The following is a 12,560-nucleotide window of genomic DNA, read 5'->3' as shown; positions in this document are numbered from 1 at the left end:
TGCTCTGCCATAGCAAGTGAGCCACGGCTCTGATTGGAGTTTCTAGTGGACCAGAGAACCAGCTGGACTTTGTTAACCTTGTTAAGTCTCAGTTTGCTTCTCTGTAAAACGGGAAAATAGTAGTTGTTACTTGTATTAACTAGTAGGGGGTTTCCAAAGCCGCAAGCATCCCCAAATGAAAATGACTTTGTAGGTTGTCTGTCTCCTTCCATGTTGTCCCATTGGCCAAAACAAGGCACAGGCTGACACAAAGTCAAAAGATAAGGAGAAATGCCACTTATGTTGAGAGTAGCTTCAAACAAACAGTAAAGTTCCATTACTAGGACTAATGAAGTCATGGATTTTAGAGGAAAACATAACCATCACTTTACCCACTAGCATAAGCCCTAGTGATGTTCTAAATACTTGACCTTATACTCACTGATATAGTTTCTAACCCCTCGTTAAGGTAACTTTTCTTTGCAACGCATAGAGACCATTACGGAAACCCATAGCCAATCAAGATGCAGAGTTGTGGAGCTCAATCCCAACCAATTAACTTACAACACAGCCCCTACACCTATGGCTTCATTGCAGAAGACGGGCTGAGAAGATTGCAAAGCCTCACCAACAAGACTGCCTAAAGATGACCTACCTACGGAAAAATGACACTAACAATAATTTTAAAAAGCTAATGATGAAGGGGGAAATGCTCAAGGCATCAACCCTGGACAGGGTACTACAGGAAGGGATCTGAGCAGGGGCAGCAGCAAGTCCTCCCGGGAAAGAGCACACCAGTTAGTTATCAAATACCAACTGATCAGCACTGACTCATACATGTAACATCACGCAGACTGAGAAAGTTTTATATGTGCATTTAAGAACAGACACATACAAGCTGTAATAATTACATAAAAATAGGCCATGATTTTGAAAAAGAGCAAGGAGAATACAGGTAGGGATTAGAGAGAGGAAATGGAAGGGAGAGACTGACATGATTATATTATTTAAAAATTTTTTAAATATGTATTTTAAAAGTCACAGCGCAAGTGTGTGAAAAGTAATTTGTGAGCGCTTTTGTGTTAGTCAGTGAAGTTTTGTGTATGAATGTGAGCTCCACACACAGCTGGGTTTTGGCGCATTCCCGCTACTATTAGAGTGTTCCTATCATCCTTACGGTAGTCCGTCAGCGCAACCTCTGAACAGCTACTATTGTCCTGGTCACAAAGAAGCAAACTGAGACATGTAGATTTTAAGTAAATAGTTATAAATTGTCTTCAGGTTCATGAAGATAGAAATGCTTTACTCAGAGAGATTAGCAAGGGCAAAACCAGCATAGGGATCATTTCAATAGGTATGAACAAGGTTAAGAAACAATTGTAGGATATATAAGCATCACTGAGCAGTGGCAGAGGGACGTTCACATGCCTCTTCCTCCCAAAGCAAGGTCTAAGTGCATGTGGAAACCAAAACCCGCAGACAACCTGCATCTGCGAAAGGAAATGCACTTCCGAACCTGTACTGACACAGGAAATACAAGGGTGTCAAGATGAACTCCTCAATTTCTCGCTCCTTTTTGAGTACACAAGTCTCCCTTCGGCCAAATCAGAAGATGGAAAATCTGAAGCTGTAGAAGTTGGTTTCCCTGAGCCCAGGACTAGAGTTTTAAGACAATGAAAACAGATTTCAAGGCACAGATAAGAAACAAGCCAAACATTCAATGTCACATAAGTCACTATCAACAGAAACCAGAATAAACGCCTTTGACTGTGGAAACAGAAGCCAGAATGATGGAAAAACAAAAACAAGATTTAAATGGTAAATTATTGCAATATTTTTCTTCAGCTAGTATTTTCAATAATAGAAGAATATTTCACGTCTGTGAAGTTAAATCCAATCTCATGTGTGTTCATTTAAGGCATTTCTAACAAACATTCAATACCCAAAGCACAGATGACAGCATAGGATCTTAAGGAGATAGAGATTACCATTCTATTCAGTAGTAAACCTTGTTCAAATTGAGCCCTATAACAACATAGGAACTCAAAAGAAAGGGTATTCACTAAAAGAAATTGTTGTCTTATGCTTTGTGTCATACAAAATTGATGTTTAAAAGAGTACCCCAGAGGAAAATGCATAAAGTTAAAGAAATCTAAAAGCAGAACCTAAGCCTTTTCATTCCCTTCAATCCTGATCAGCTATAAATATCTCTTCACACTGAACTTCTACGAAACACATAGAAAGCTGACAATAGGGTGGGCTGTTTTGCCTGTGATTCTAACTACATCTACTGCACGCTCTGCTGCTCTAAATATAATGAAACTTGCTGCAGGAGGAGAGAGCACAGGCCCCAGAACAAAAAAATGAATTTTGAAAAAAGGAAACATTACCAGAGCTGTGTAATCATAGCAGGAGACATACACTGAAAAATGGCCTTTCCAAGAAATAGTGTTTTCTGCTCCCTTCTCAAATATTGTGTGTTGGTAGAACCCCAGAGAAGCTACCTCTGTGGAAAACTGCCTCTGTACCAGGGTAAACAGTTTTTCACAGACAAATTGTCTGAAAGGCAAAAGGGCTAATTTAATGGAACACACACTATGACTGGGCCTACCACAGGCATTGTGAGTCACAGTTTGAGAACAGAAGCTATTTCAAAACAGAAAACTGAACAGCACTGAAGCAGCCAAGGCTTCAAAAGTTTGTCTTGCTAAAAATAGAACAGAAGTTGGGTGTGGCTCAAGTAAGAAACTGATTTGAAAACCTGAGTATGGTTTGTTGTGTAACAGTTTCCTCCTAAATTGAAACATTTCATCATGCAGGGAAGCTCCTTAAACAGGCAGGTAAACAATTCAAAATAGCTTCAGGAAATCCCTGAAAGTTATCAGATCTACTAGACCTCTCCACGGACTAAGCAATAAACGCTGAGAGTCCCTTTTAGAGAATCCAGCTGCATAGAAGATTCTGGGGCTAGCTAGACCAGCTTCCTGAAAGAAGCAGAAACACAGAGCTTCCTGGGAGAGGTTTAGGCCAGAATCAACTGAAAAGGACATTCTCCAATCTGTTGAGCTGCCTGATAGCTGTGCAGTGTACTCCAGGTTCCAACTTTTTGTGAGCTTTCATCCAAGCTGGGGTAACCTTTGATGACGCATTTCTGGTCCTGTAAGTAACACCTCATTCATATTTCTGCAAGTAACCCTAATAAAACTCATTGGTTCACCTAGTTGGACTTGGGTAGTATCTGTACTTTAGTCTGTCATGTGATCCATATAGTAGGTGAGTAGATGTGCCTGTCATATCTCCTCAAGAAAATTAGTTACGCAAGGAGTTAGAATTGAATAAGGACAGAACAGAACAAAAAATGAGTTGGGGAGATGTACATGGTCATGGCTGTGGGTAGCAAGGCATGCAACTGAGGCCGAGAAGGCTGAGGGGAGAGCATCTATGGAAGAAATTCTAGTGGAATTTCCCTTTCCTGTATGGTGTATATTAGTGTGCCATTTTGCTATGAGAGCTATTAAATGGTTGTTGCTATGAGCAGTGAGATATGCAACTAAGGCTAAACCATGAGGACCAGGAGTTTCTGTGGAAGGAATCCCAGGATGGCAGTTTTCATCAGCAAGCAGTGGCAGAAGTTGCCTGGCCTCTGTTTGTATAGAAAGTAGTCTGTAGCTTAGATGTCAGCAAAGCAGTAATTTTTTTTGTGTGTAAAGGAAGAATTGCAACAACAAAGGGACAATACGGCTAGCATCCTCCATGTTAGTGACTGATTTAGCAAGTAAACTAGATAAACAAGAGGATAAGATGGAGGTGTTGGCTTGCTGCTTCTTAAGGCTTGGGGATGGAAAGGGAAAGAGAGTACATGTTAGATCTGTGCTCAATAGCCCTTCCTGGGATTCAAGAACTTAGAACCCATGGGAAGATTCAAAGAATAAAGAGGAGAACATGGTAGACGCAACAGATGACACCCCCTCCATGGGTCTGAACTTTAAAAAGGGGAAAGTCTGTGACCCAGTGTGGAAGAATGTTGAGTGAATGTATCAACCATCAATAAAGCGCTGTTTAGCCAATCAGCTGGGCAGAAGGACAATAAGAGGAAGGCAGGACTTCCTAGATGGAGAGGAGAAAGCTGGAGGGTTGAAGGGAGAGAGGGTTTTTTGACAGTTGGAGGAGGACAGAGGGAACTTGATGAGGACTGGCCCAGGGGTCATATTGGCAAGTGCTTGGAATATATGTATGTTATAAGGTTTAGAGTAGTTTGTTTAGTTTACGAGTAGATTAGAATCAGTTCAGACTCTGCCCAGCAAAGTGCTGTCAGCGTTAAATTATGTTTTAGTCTCTCTGTGTCAGTTATTTGCTTTGTAGGCTGAATAGATACAAAATACTGTAACAATCCAGTATGCAGATGGGGCATACGAGAAACTAGGGCTACCAGGCAATACTCAGGGCTTGAATTGCTTCAGTCAGGGAGACCTTTTAAGCAAGTAATGAAAGAGCCTGTTGCCGCCTGGCTTGTAAGGCTGTGGGTTGTGAGAGTGGAAGGGATCAGTCTGACTGCTGTGGAGATAGAAAAGCTGAGTAATAAAATGACACATCTCTCCTCATGGCAAAGGCTACATAACCTGAGGAAGTTTGAAAGAAATCAATCCCTGATGGACTGGCTTATGAAAGCCATTTGAACACATGACGGTCTCCATCTGAAGTCCCCACAAATAGCAAGGGCTGGAAAACCACAAAGGAGGAGCAGATGCGTTAGAGCAACTAGGAACAAGAGAACCTGTATTTGAAACCCAGTTTATGGGGACAGAAAAAAAAAACTGTTCACAGAGGAGTTAAACTGCAAAGAAGACTCAGAGAAGAGGGCAGCTCCCTAGAGGAAACAGAAACAATGCAAACTGTCTAGAAAGGCTTTATACCTACTGAGGCACCTAGAAAGAATACCCACCACCCTAACCCTAACCCTGATCCTAACCCTGACCCTGACCCTAACCTTGACCCTGACCCTGACCCTAACCCTGACCCTGACCTTGACCCTGACCCTGACCCTGACCCTGACCCTGACCCTAATCCTAACCCTAACCCTAACCCACCCTGCTGAGCTGCCTTAAGTCTGTGCAGCATGCCGCAGGTTTCCAAGATCTGTGCAGTTATCCAGGGTGGGTCTAGCACTAGTGATTCAGCTCTCTGAGTCATTCCTGCTCCTGAAAGTAACTGCTCCCCCATATTTTTGTAAGTAACCCCAACAATCCACTGGTTCACCAAATTAGACTTTGGTGGTATCAGTACTTTGACCTGTTGTGGAATCCCCATTGAGGGTGAGTAGATGTGGGTGTTTCATCTCCCTAGGAAAAGTTTGGTCACACAATGGCCTAGTCCATGCTTATAACCCCAGTAACAGAGAGCTGGGAAGCAGAGACAGGTACATCTCTGTAAGCTGCTAGCCTAGCCTACTTGTAAAGGTTCCAGGTCATGAGACACCCTGCCACAAAAAGTGGGAAGTACCTGAGGAATAGTGACCGAGGTCATATTCTGAAATCTGTGCTCATATGCACAGGTTTACAACCACTCCTTCACACAAATACATGGCATGTACACATGTGAACAGACACAGACACACACATATGCTCACATGAAAAAGCTTTTATAAAAGAAAAAAACTGTGGAGAAAATTTTCTTTCCACATGGTACAGACCTCATATGAAACCATGTCCCATAAATATGTGGCAAGCGGCCTTGGCTGAATACTTGGCGGTGTTTAATGTGTATTTACTTTTGAGGCTCAAAACAACTCTCTGAAGTATGTAAGGCAGAGCTGGGGAACTGGAATACAGATGACTTTTCCAGGACATAAAATGCCCAGCCCGAGAAACACTTAAAGAAATGCTCAACCTCCTTAGTCATCAGGGAAATGCAAATCAAAACAACTCTGAGATTCCATCTTACACCCATCAGAATGGCTAAGATCAAAAACTCAAGTGACACCACATGCTGGCGAGGATGTGGGGAGAGAGGAACACTCCTTCATTGCTGGTGGGAATGCAAACTAGTACAGCCACTTTGGAAATCTATCTGGTGCTATCTCAGAAAAATGGGAATAGGGCTTCCTCAAGACCCAGCTATCCCACTCCTTGGAATATACCCAGAAGATGCTCCAGCACACAACAAGAAAATTTGCTCAACCATGTTCATAGCAGCCTTATTCATAATAGCCAGAACATGGAAACAGCCTAAGTGCCCCTCAGTAGAAGAGTGGATAAAGAAACTGTGGTACATATACACTATGGAATACTACTCAGCTATTAAAAACAAGGAATTCCCGAAATTTGTGGATAAATGGATTGAGCTAGAAATGATCATAATGAGTGAGTTAACCCAGAAGCAGAAAGAATCAAATGGTATATACTCACTTATACCTGCATACTAGCCCAAGGGGCATGTCCCACGAAAGCCTTCACTTACCAGGAAACTGGGACAGAGGGGAAGGCATCCTATTGGGACTCTAAGTGAGAGACGCATGGGAGAATAGCAAAATAAAAGGATACAGATGGTCCTAGAAATCTACAAGTAGAACAATATGATAGGCAGATTTGGGCCCAGGGGTCCCGCTCAAACTAAGGCACCAGCCAAGGACAATACAGGAGGTAAACTTTAAACCCCTTCCCAGATCTAGCCAATGGTCAGAATATTCTCCACAGTTGAGTGGAGAGTGTGATACGACTTTCTCACGTACTCTGGTGCCTCACATTTGACCATGTCCCCTGGAGGGGGAGACCTGGTGGCACTCAGAGGAAGGACAGCAAGTAGCCAAGAAGAGACTTGATACCCTATGAGAATATACAGGGGGACGTAATCCCCCTCAGGAACAGTCATAGGGGAGGGGAATAATGGGAAACTTGGGGGGGGGGAGGAATGGGAGGATACAAGGGATGGGATAAACATTGAGATGTAACAAGAATAAATTAATAAAAAAAAAAAAAGAAAATGAAAAAAAAATAAATAAATAAAATGCCCAGCCCAATCTTCTAGCTTCTCATCTCCCTTCCTTGAATGTTACAAATCCTCTAAGGCTGTCATTTTAACTTTATAATTGGCCTTATTTCTGCTTTGTATAATTTTATATAGCAAACAAGCTAATCCTGCTTGCAAAACCATTACTACCCCTCTATAATATATCAATTTTTAAAAAGTTTTTTATATCACTAATTCTTTTTCCTCTTTAATTTATTAGGAAAACTCATGAAAATAACCATAAAGGGAAATTGAATTCTTGAATCAGTCCAGCTATGGAAAAATATAGTCCTGCATTATATAAATATAAAATAATTTTGCATCTTTACCATATAGAATCCTAGACAGCAGAGTAATGCAAGGCTTTTTATAATTATGACTCTATAGTACATCTTTGTATGCTGTGAAAATGAAGTTCTGTAGATATTACTTAGCAGCTGATTCTTTTGTTCATAGAGAAGATTAAATAGAACATTTTACGGAGCTTTAACAGCCAGCAAAGCTGAAGGAATATCTTTCACCAAGATTGCTTTTATCCCTGATAGGTATTTGCAATATGATGCCAAGGGCATCGGCCATTAAGAAAAATAAGATAAAACGTATACCACCTGAATTCCCATTTAGTCTCAAGGGTAAAAGAGTACATTTCTCACAATGATTTTTCTTTATCACTTTTATTCTCTTCTGTACGATAGTTGGGGCAGGGTTGAAAACAGCAGAAAACGCTCTAGTGAGTCTCTGCTGATATTCTTGCCTCCACAGAGCTGTGTTCCATACCGGAGTTGCAGCCAAGGAGGAGAAAGGAAGCACCCGCTATTTTATGTTCTCCCACTCTTGCTTTGACACTCCTGAAGGAGGTGTGCCAGGGATGTAAACATTATTCAGCTGGTGTTGTTAAGAATGTTAAGCTGGTGCCATCCCTCCCCCTTGGCAATTTTATGTGCTCTTCCCTTCTCACCTATGTACAGTATCTCCACGAGACCTTATTGGTTAATGAAACCAAAGTTGTCACGGTCCACCCTTCTAAAGTCTTAAATTACTCACTCCAGAAAAATAAATCTATATTTCTGTTAATAATTCTGAGCTAAATAATTGATTCATTCATTCTTGCCAGCAGTATCCAGTTATCCAAGGTGACCTAATTTTTATCCAAAGTATTTCTGGAAACACGAGAGAAATATATTTTAGTCTAGTCAGAGATATAATGAACTGATGGTGGTAGATTATCTCATAAACTACAAGTACATTAAACAAAATATGACTGCCAGATAATTGGAGCAGAAAGTTAAAAGCTTGAAAAAAAGGCTGTGTACCCTCACCAAACTCTTCACTTTTGATATCACTGTCACAGCTGAGTATATTAAGTGGGACACTTCTGTCCTTTACCTTAAATCATCCAACAGAGAAAATTCAATTGTCTCATTAGCCGAGCTTATGTTTTCAGGAGAATTTAGTCAGCACACTCAGCCAGGACTGTGGACAGAATTCACTATAAGAGAGATGCATAAAATATTATGAAAAGGTGTGATTTTAAAAATAAATCGTAGGTTTAAATTGGATTTTGCCTTCTCTGCTCTGGTTGACCTTTATTCCTTCTGCTCTGGCTCCTGTGATCTTTCTGGTACTAAGGATATAGTACCAGATTTTTTAATAATCATTTTCTTCTTACTTCTTCTTGATTATTTAATACCATTTGACTCAGTGACCTTTCTCATTTGTCTTTTTGTTCCTTAACCTCTTGCTCAGTGGTTGCTCTTGTCTCTCAGCTTGTACTGTTCTGCTCTCTTGCCAAGGATGAATTTCACCCACAGAATTGATTTCAGCCTCCTAATTCAGACTCCCCTGATCTTAAGTGCAGATGACCAGAGCAGAAAGAGTCCTAGCAAAGTAGCAACAGAGAAAATTGGGCACTGTTGGCACTGGGGTTAGAGTCCAACATATAAACTTGATAGGAATGTGGGTCAAACATAGTGGATTCTTTTCTGAGTAAAAACTGAAGTTTGTAGAGCTCAATATATTATACATCAGCCGACAAGCTCAGCACCTAAGAATGTCATCCTGGGCTTGCTTCTTTCTGAGCTTCTAATGGCAAAAAGAGCCTCTACAGTGATAATACCGTTAAAGTAAAATGTACTGTTTTTTCCTAAACAGTTAAGTAGATGTAGAAAACAGGAACAACTTGGTGAAGGCATTAGAGAGAAGTATGGGTAGCAACTGAAGAAAAGTGTTTTTCTGGCCAAATCCATGGAAAGGGTCACCTCCCCTGACTACTTGTAAGGATGGGTGATGACAGCAATAAAAGTTCTTGAAAGTTAATTTTCTTAGTGAAAGAAGTATACTTGTTAATATTTGAAACTGCAAATGGATAGGGTTTTTCTTTTAGATTTATGGTGTGTGTGTGTGTGTGTGTGTGTGTGTGTGTACACGTACTTGTGTGAACGTGTGTACCTGTGTGCATGTCTGTGGGTAGAGGGTGTTGGATTCCTTGAAGCTGGACTGAAGGCCTGTGGGATGACATGAACGCTAGGATCCTAACCCTGGCGCATTATGACCTTTTAAATGCTGAGCCATTTTCCAGTCCTATTTGTTTAGTTGGTTATCTTTATTTTTTTAAGCATATAGTCTGTGACAATTTACAGATGAATACAGTATATTTAAGCCATTTCTGCCCCTTCCTCTTATTTAACTACTCTAAGACTTCTGCCATTCACACACACTCCTATAAAACTTGACTTTACATCATTATTTTTTTATAACCCAATGAAAATTGTTAGTGTTGCCCAAATGCACAGGAAGTAGAGCTGGGCCTTTTAAAAAAATTATAATTTATTCACATTACATTCCCGATTGTTATCCTTTCGTTCTTATCTTCCTGTTCCCACCTTCCCTCCCTCTTCTGCCCAATTCCTCTCCCCTAGCCCTCTGACCTGTGGGGTCCTCTTCCACACCTTCTGACCACAGCCTATCAGGTCTCCTCTGGATGGCCTGCATCCCCTTCCTCTGTGTGCCCACAGGGCCTCTCCGCCAAGGGGAAGTGATCAAAATCACCTGCAACAGAGGCAGTCCCCCACTTCCCCCGCCCCCACCCGCCCTTCCCGATGTGGAGAATGAGCTGTCCATCGGCTGTATCTGAACAGGGGTGTCTAGGTTCTCTGCTTGCCTTGTACTTGGTTGGTGTATCAGTGTGTGCAGGCTCCCCAGGGGACAGATACTGGAACTCGCTGCCAGACTCTGGGTGAGGCGCTGCGAGTTGTGTGGAAGAGTTGGGGGATGGAAGGTTGTCAGGAGCTCCACAAGCGGACTATCAAGGCTGGTGGATTTGGACCCAGGAGCTGGGCCTTGTACTGGAGCAAATGCAATATACTATGGGTAACACTGTTAAAGAAAACTGACTCTCCGTTTAAGGGAAACTGTCAACTGCCAAGTGGCTCTCCACTGGGGTAGGGCCTCATGAGACTCCTATCCATGCTAGAATAGTGGAGGCAACCATGCTGCTGTGAGTTCATGAATATGTTTACAGCTGGGTCAAGTTCAACAAATTGAAACGAAAGGGAGAGCGGGGAGGGAGGGGAAAGACTGAATTTAAAACAACAAGAGGCCTCTAATGAGGATCAGGGATCAGTGGAGTATTTCTCAAGGTTCATAGTCAAAGTGATTCCGAAGAGCAGGGACTGGGTTAAGCAGCATAAACCCAACAGCTACACCACAGCCGTGAGGCAGCTTTGGACAAATGCCTTAAAATGCAATGTGGGAAGTTCATTTTCACTGATTAAATTAGCTACGAATTAAATACTATTAAATTGCTAAATCAATAGTAACACTTAGGAATGTTTGACCACTAGCATAAAGGTTTATCTGTGAGAGTTTCCTTTCTCCGCTGTGCTCCGTGTCAATACTTCACACCCCGCAAAACACCATTATTGACTTTTAAGAATATTCTTCAAGAATTTAGTGGGTGTACAAACAAAAATACCCATAAGTTCTTCCCCTACACACTTGTTTAAAATCAGCAGGTAAAATAGTAGGTATTTATCAAGTGCAGCAATTTAGCAAGTACACACTTTACTGTGTACCCACCATAGAATGACCAAAGCTAGCAAATTAGTACCATCCATCTCAAATACCTATTTATGTGGTAAGATCATTTACCAACCATTCTGATTTTGCTTTTTGACATGTGGAGGTCTGAAGCCAGGACCTTCTGCATGTTAGGCAAATTCTCTGCCACTGACCTACCTCCCCAATCCCACTCAACATGTTTCAATATTGTTACAGGCACTGTGCTGTACAATAAATCTCTCTAATTCTGTGTAGCTACTGAGATTTTGTCTGACATGTTTTTACAGAAACATTAGCACACTGTACGGAGTATTTGCCTTGTACTCTCATTTAACAATATATTTTAGAAATCTATATGCTTTAGTAGTAGTAGGAGGAGGAGGAGGATTAATATTCACTCCATAGCAGTTGCTTTCTAGGTACTCTTAAGAGTGGTATGCATTATCTCAGTGCTCAAACAAGGCAATAAAAAACCTTAAGTATTGCAGCATCTTCCTATTTTATAGATGATAAACTGTTAGTGATGTTAGTTTCCACTGGTTTTTCTATTTTTTGTTTCTTTAGATCTTATGTTTTATTTCCTTTTAAAATAATTTTTGCAAGGCTAGAAAGATGGATCTGTGGATAGTAGTGTTCGCTGTGCCATCAGGACCAGAATCTCAGCAGCCACATAAAAAAGCCGTGTGTTACCCACCATGGGCCCAGGAGAGAGGGAAACTGCAGGGACTCACTGGCCACCAGCATAGCTCCAGGTTGGTGACAATCCTGACTCAAAAGAATAGGTATTCAGTGACAGAAAAGGACACCCAGTATTGATCTGTGACTGCCTCATGCACACACAGTCCTGTGTATCTACACAGACATGAGCCCATACATCTCGTGAATGCATAATACACAGAAAGAAGTTTTCACAAGTATTGAGTTATCAACTTTTTATCATATTTTGACTTTAAATTCCCTCCCTTTTCTGAGTCTATATACTAACTCTTTCATGGTTTTGCTTTGTACTATTATGATTTTATTTTTAATAGAAAACTTAAATCCGTGTAGATGGAGACATAGGTTGTTGTTGTTATGACCAGCATCCAGCACAATCTGTGGAAAATTCCAGCTGCCCTTTACTAATATGAGATTCATTTGGTTATTTACTTGAGTCAAAGGCATTCTGATTGTTTCTAGACTTTCTATGATTTCTAAGTTTGGCTTACCAAAGTTCTCAGAAAGGATCTTTCCGTAATAAAGAAGCACAACGCAAACATTGTTAATTATAGTAAAGATTAAATCGTTAACAGAATGAGTGTTACTTGGTTTAAATCGCTCTGAAGAAAAACAGTGGTATTAAGAGTTTTGTTACTGCCTATAGTTGGATGTCAAAGTCTTAGAGTCTTCACTCAATGGGGATTGGAACAGATCCTGGGTCTCCCTATTGGGACTCCAGGTGAGAGAAGTATGGAAGAATGGAGAAATAGAAGGATCCAGAGGGTCCTGGAACCCTATAAGAAGACCATTAAGGCTGG

The 12,560-nt window shown here is 41.1% G+C and overlaps 1 protein-coding gene across 1 annotated transcript in view; it reads left to right on the top strand.

Annotated features, from left to right (window-relative positions):
- Nucleotides 1–12,560, top strand: part of Dok6 (docking protein 6) — a 402,354-nt gene that overhangs the window by 283,784 nt on the left and 106,010 nt on the right. The window lies entirely within an intron of this gene.

This window comes from Acomys russatus, chromosome 20 (genome assembly GCF_903995435.1).
Source record: "Acomys russatus chromosome 20, mAcoRus1.1, whole genome shotgun sequence".
Classification (NCBI taxonomy): domain Eukaryota; kingdom Metazoa; phylum Chordata; class Mammalia; order Rodentia; family Muridae; genus Acomys; species Acomys russatus.
This window is presented reverse-complemented; position numbering and strand designations above follow the sequence as displayed.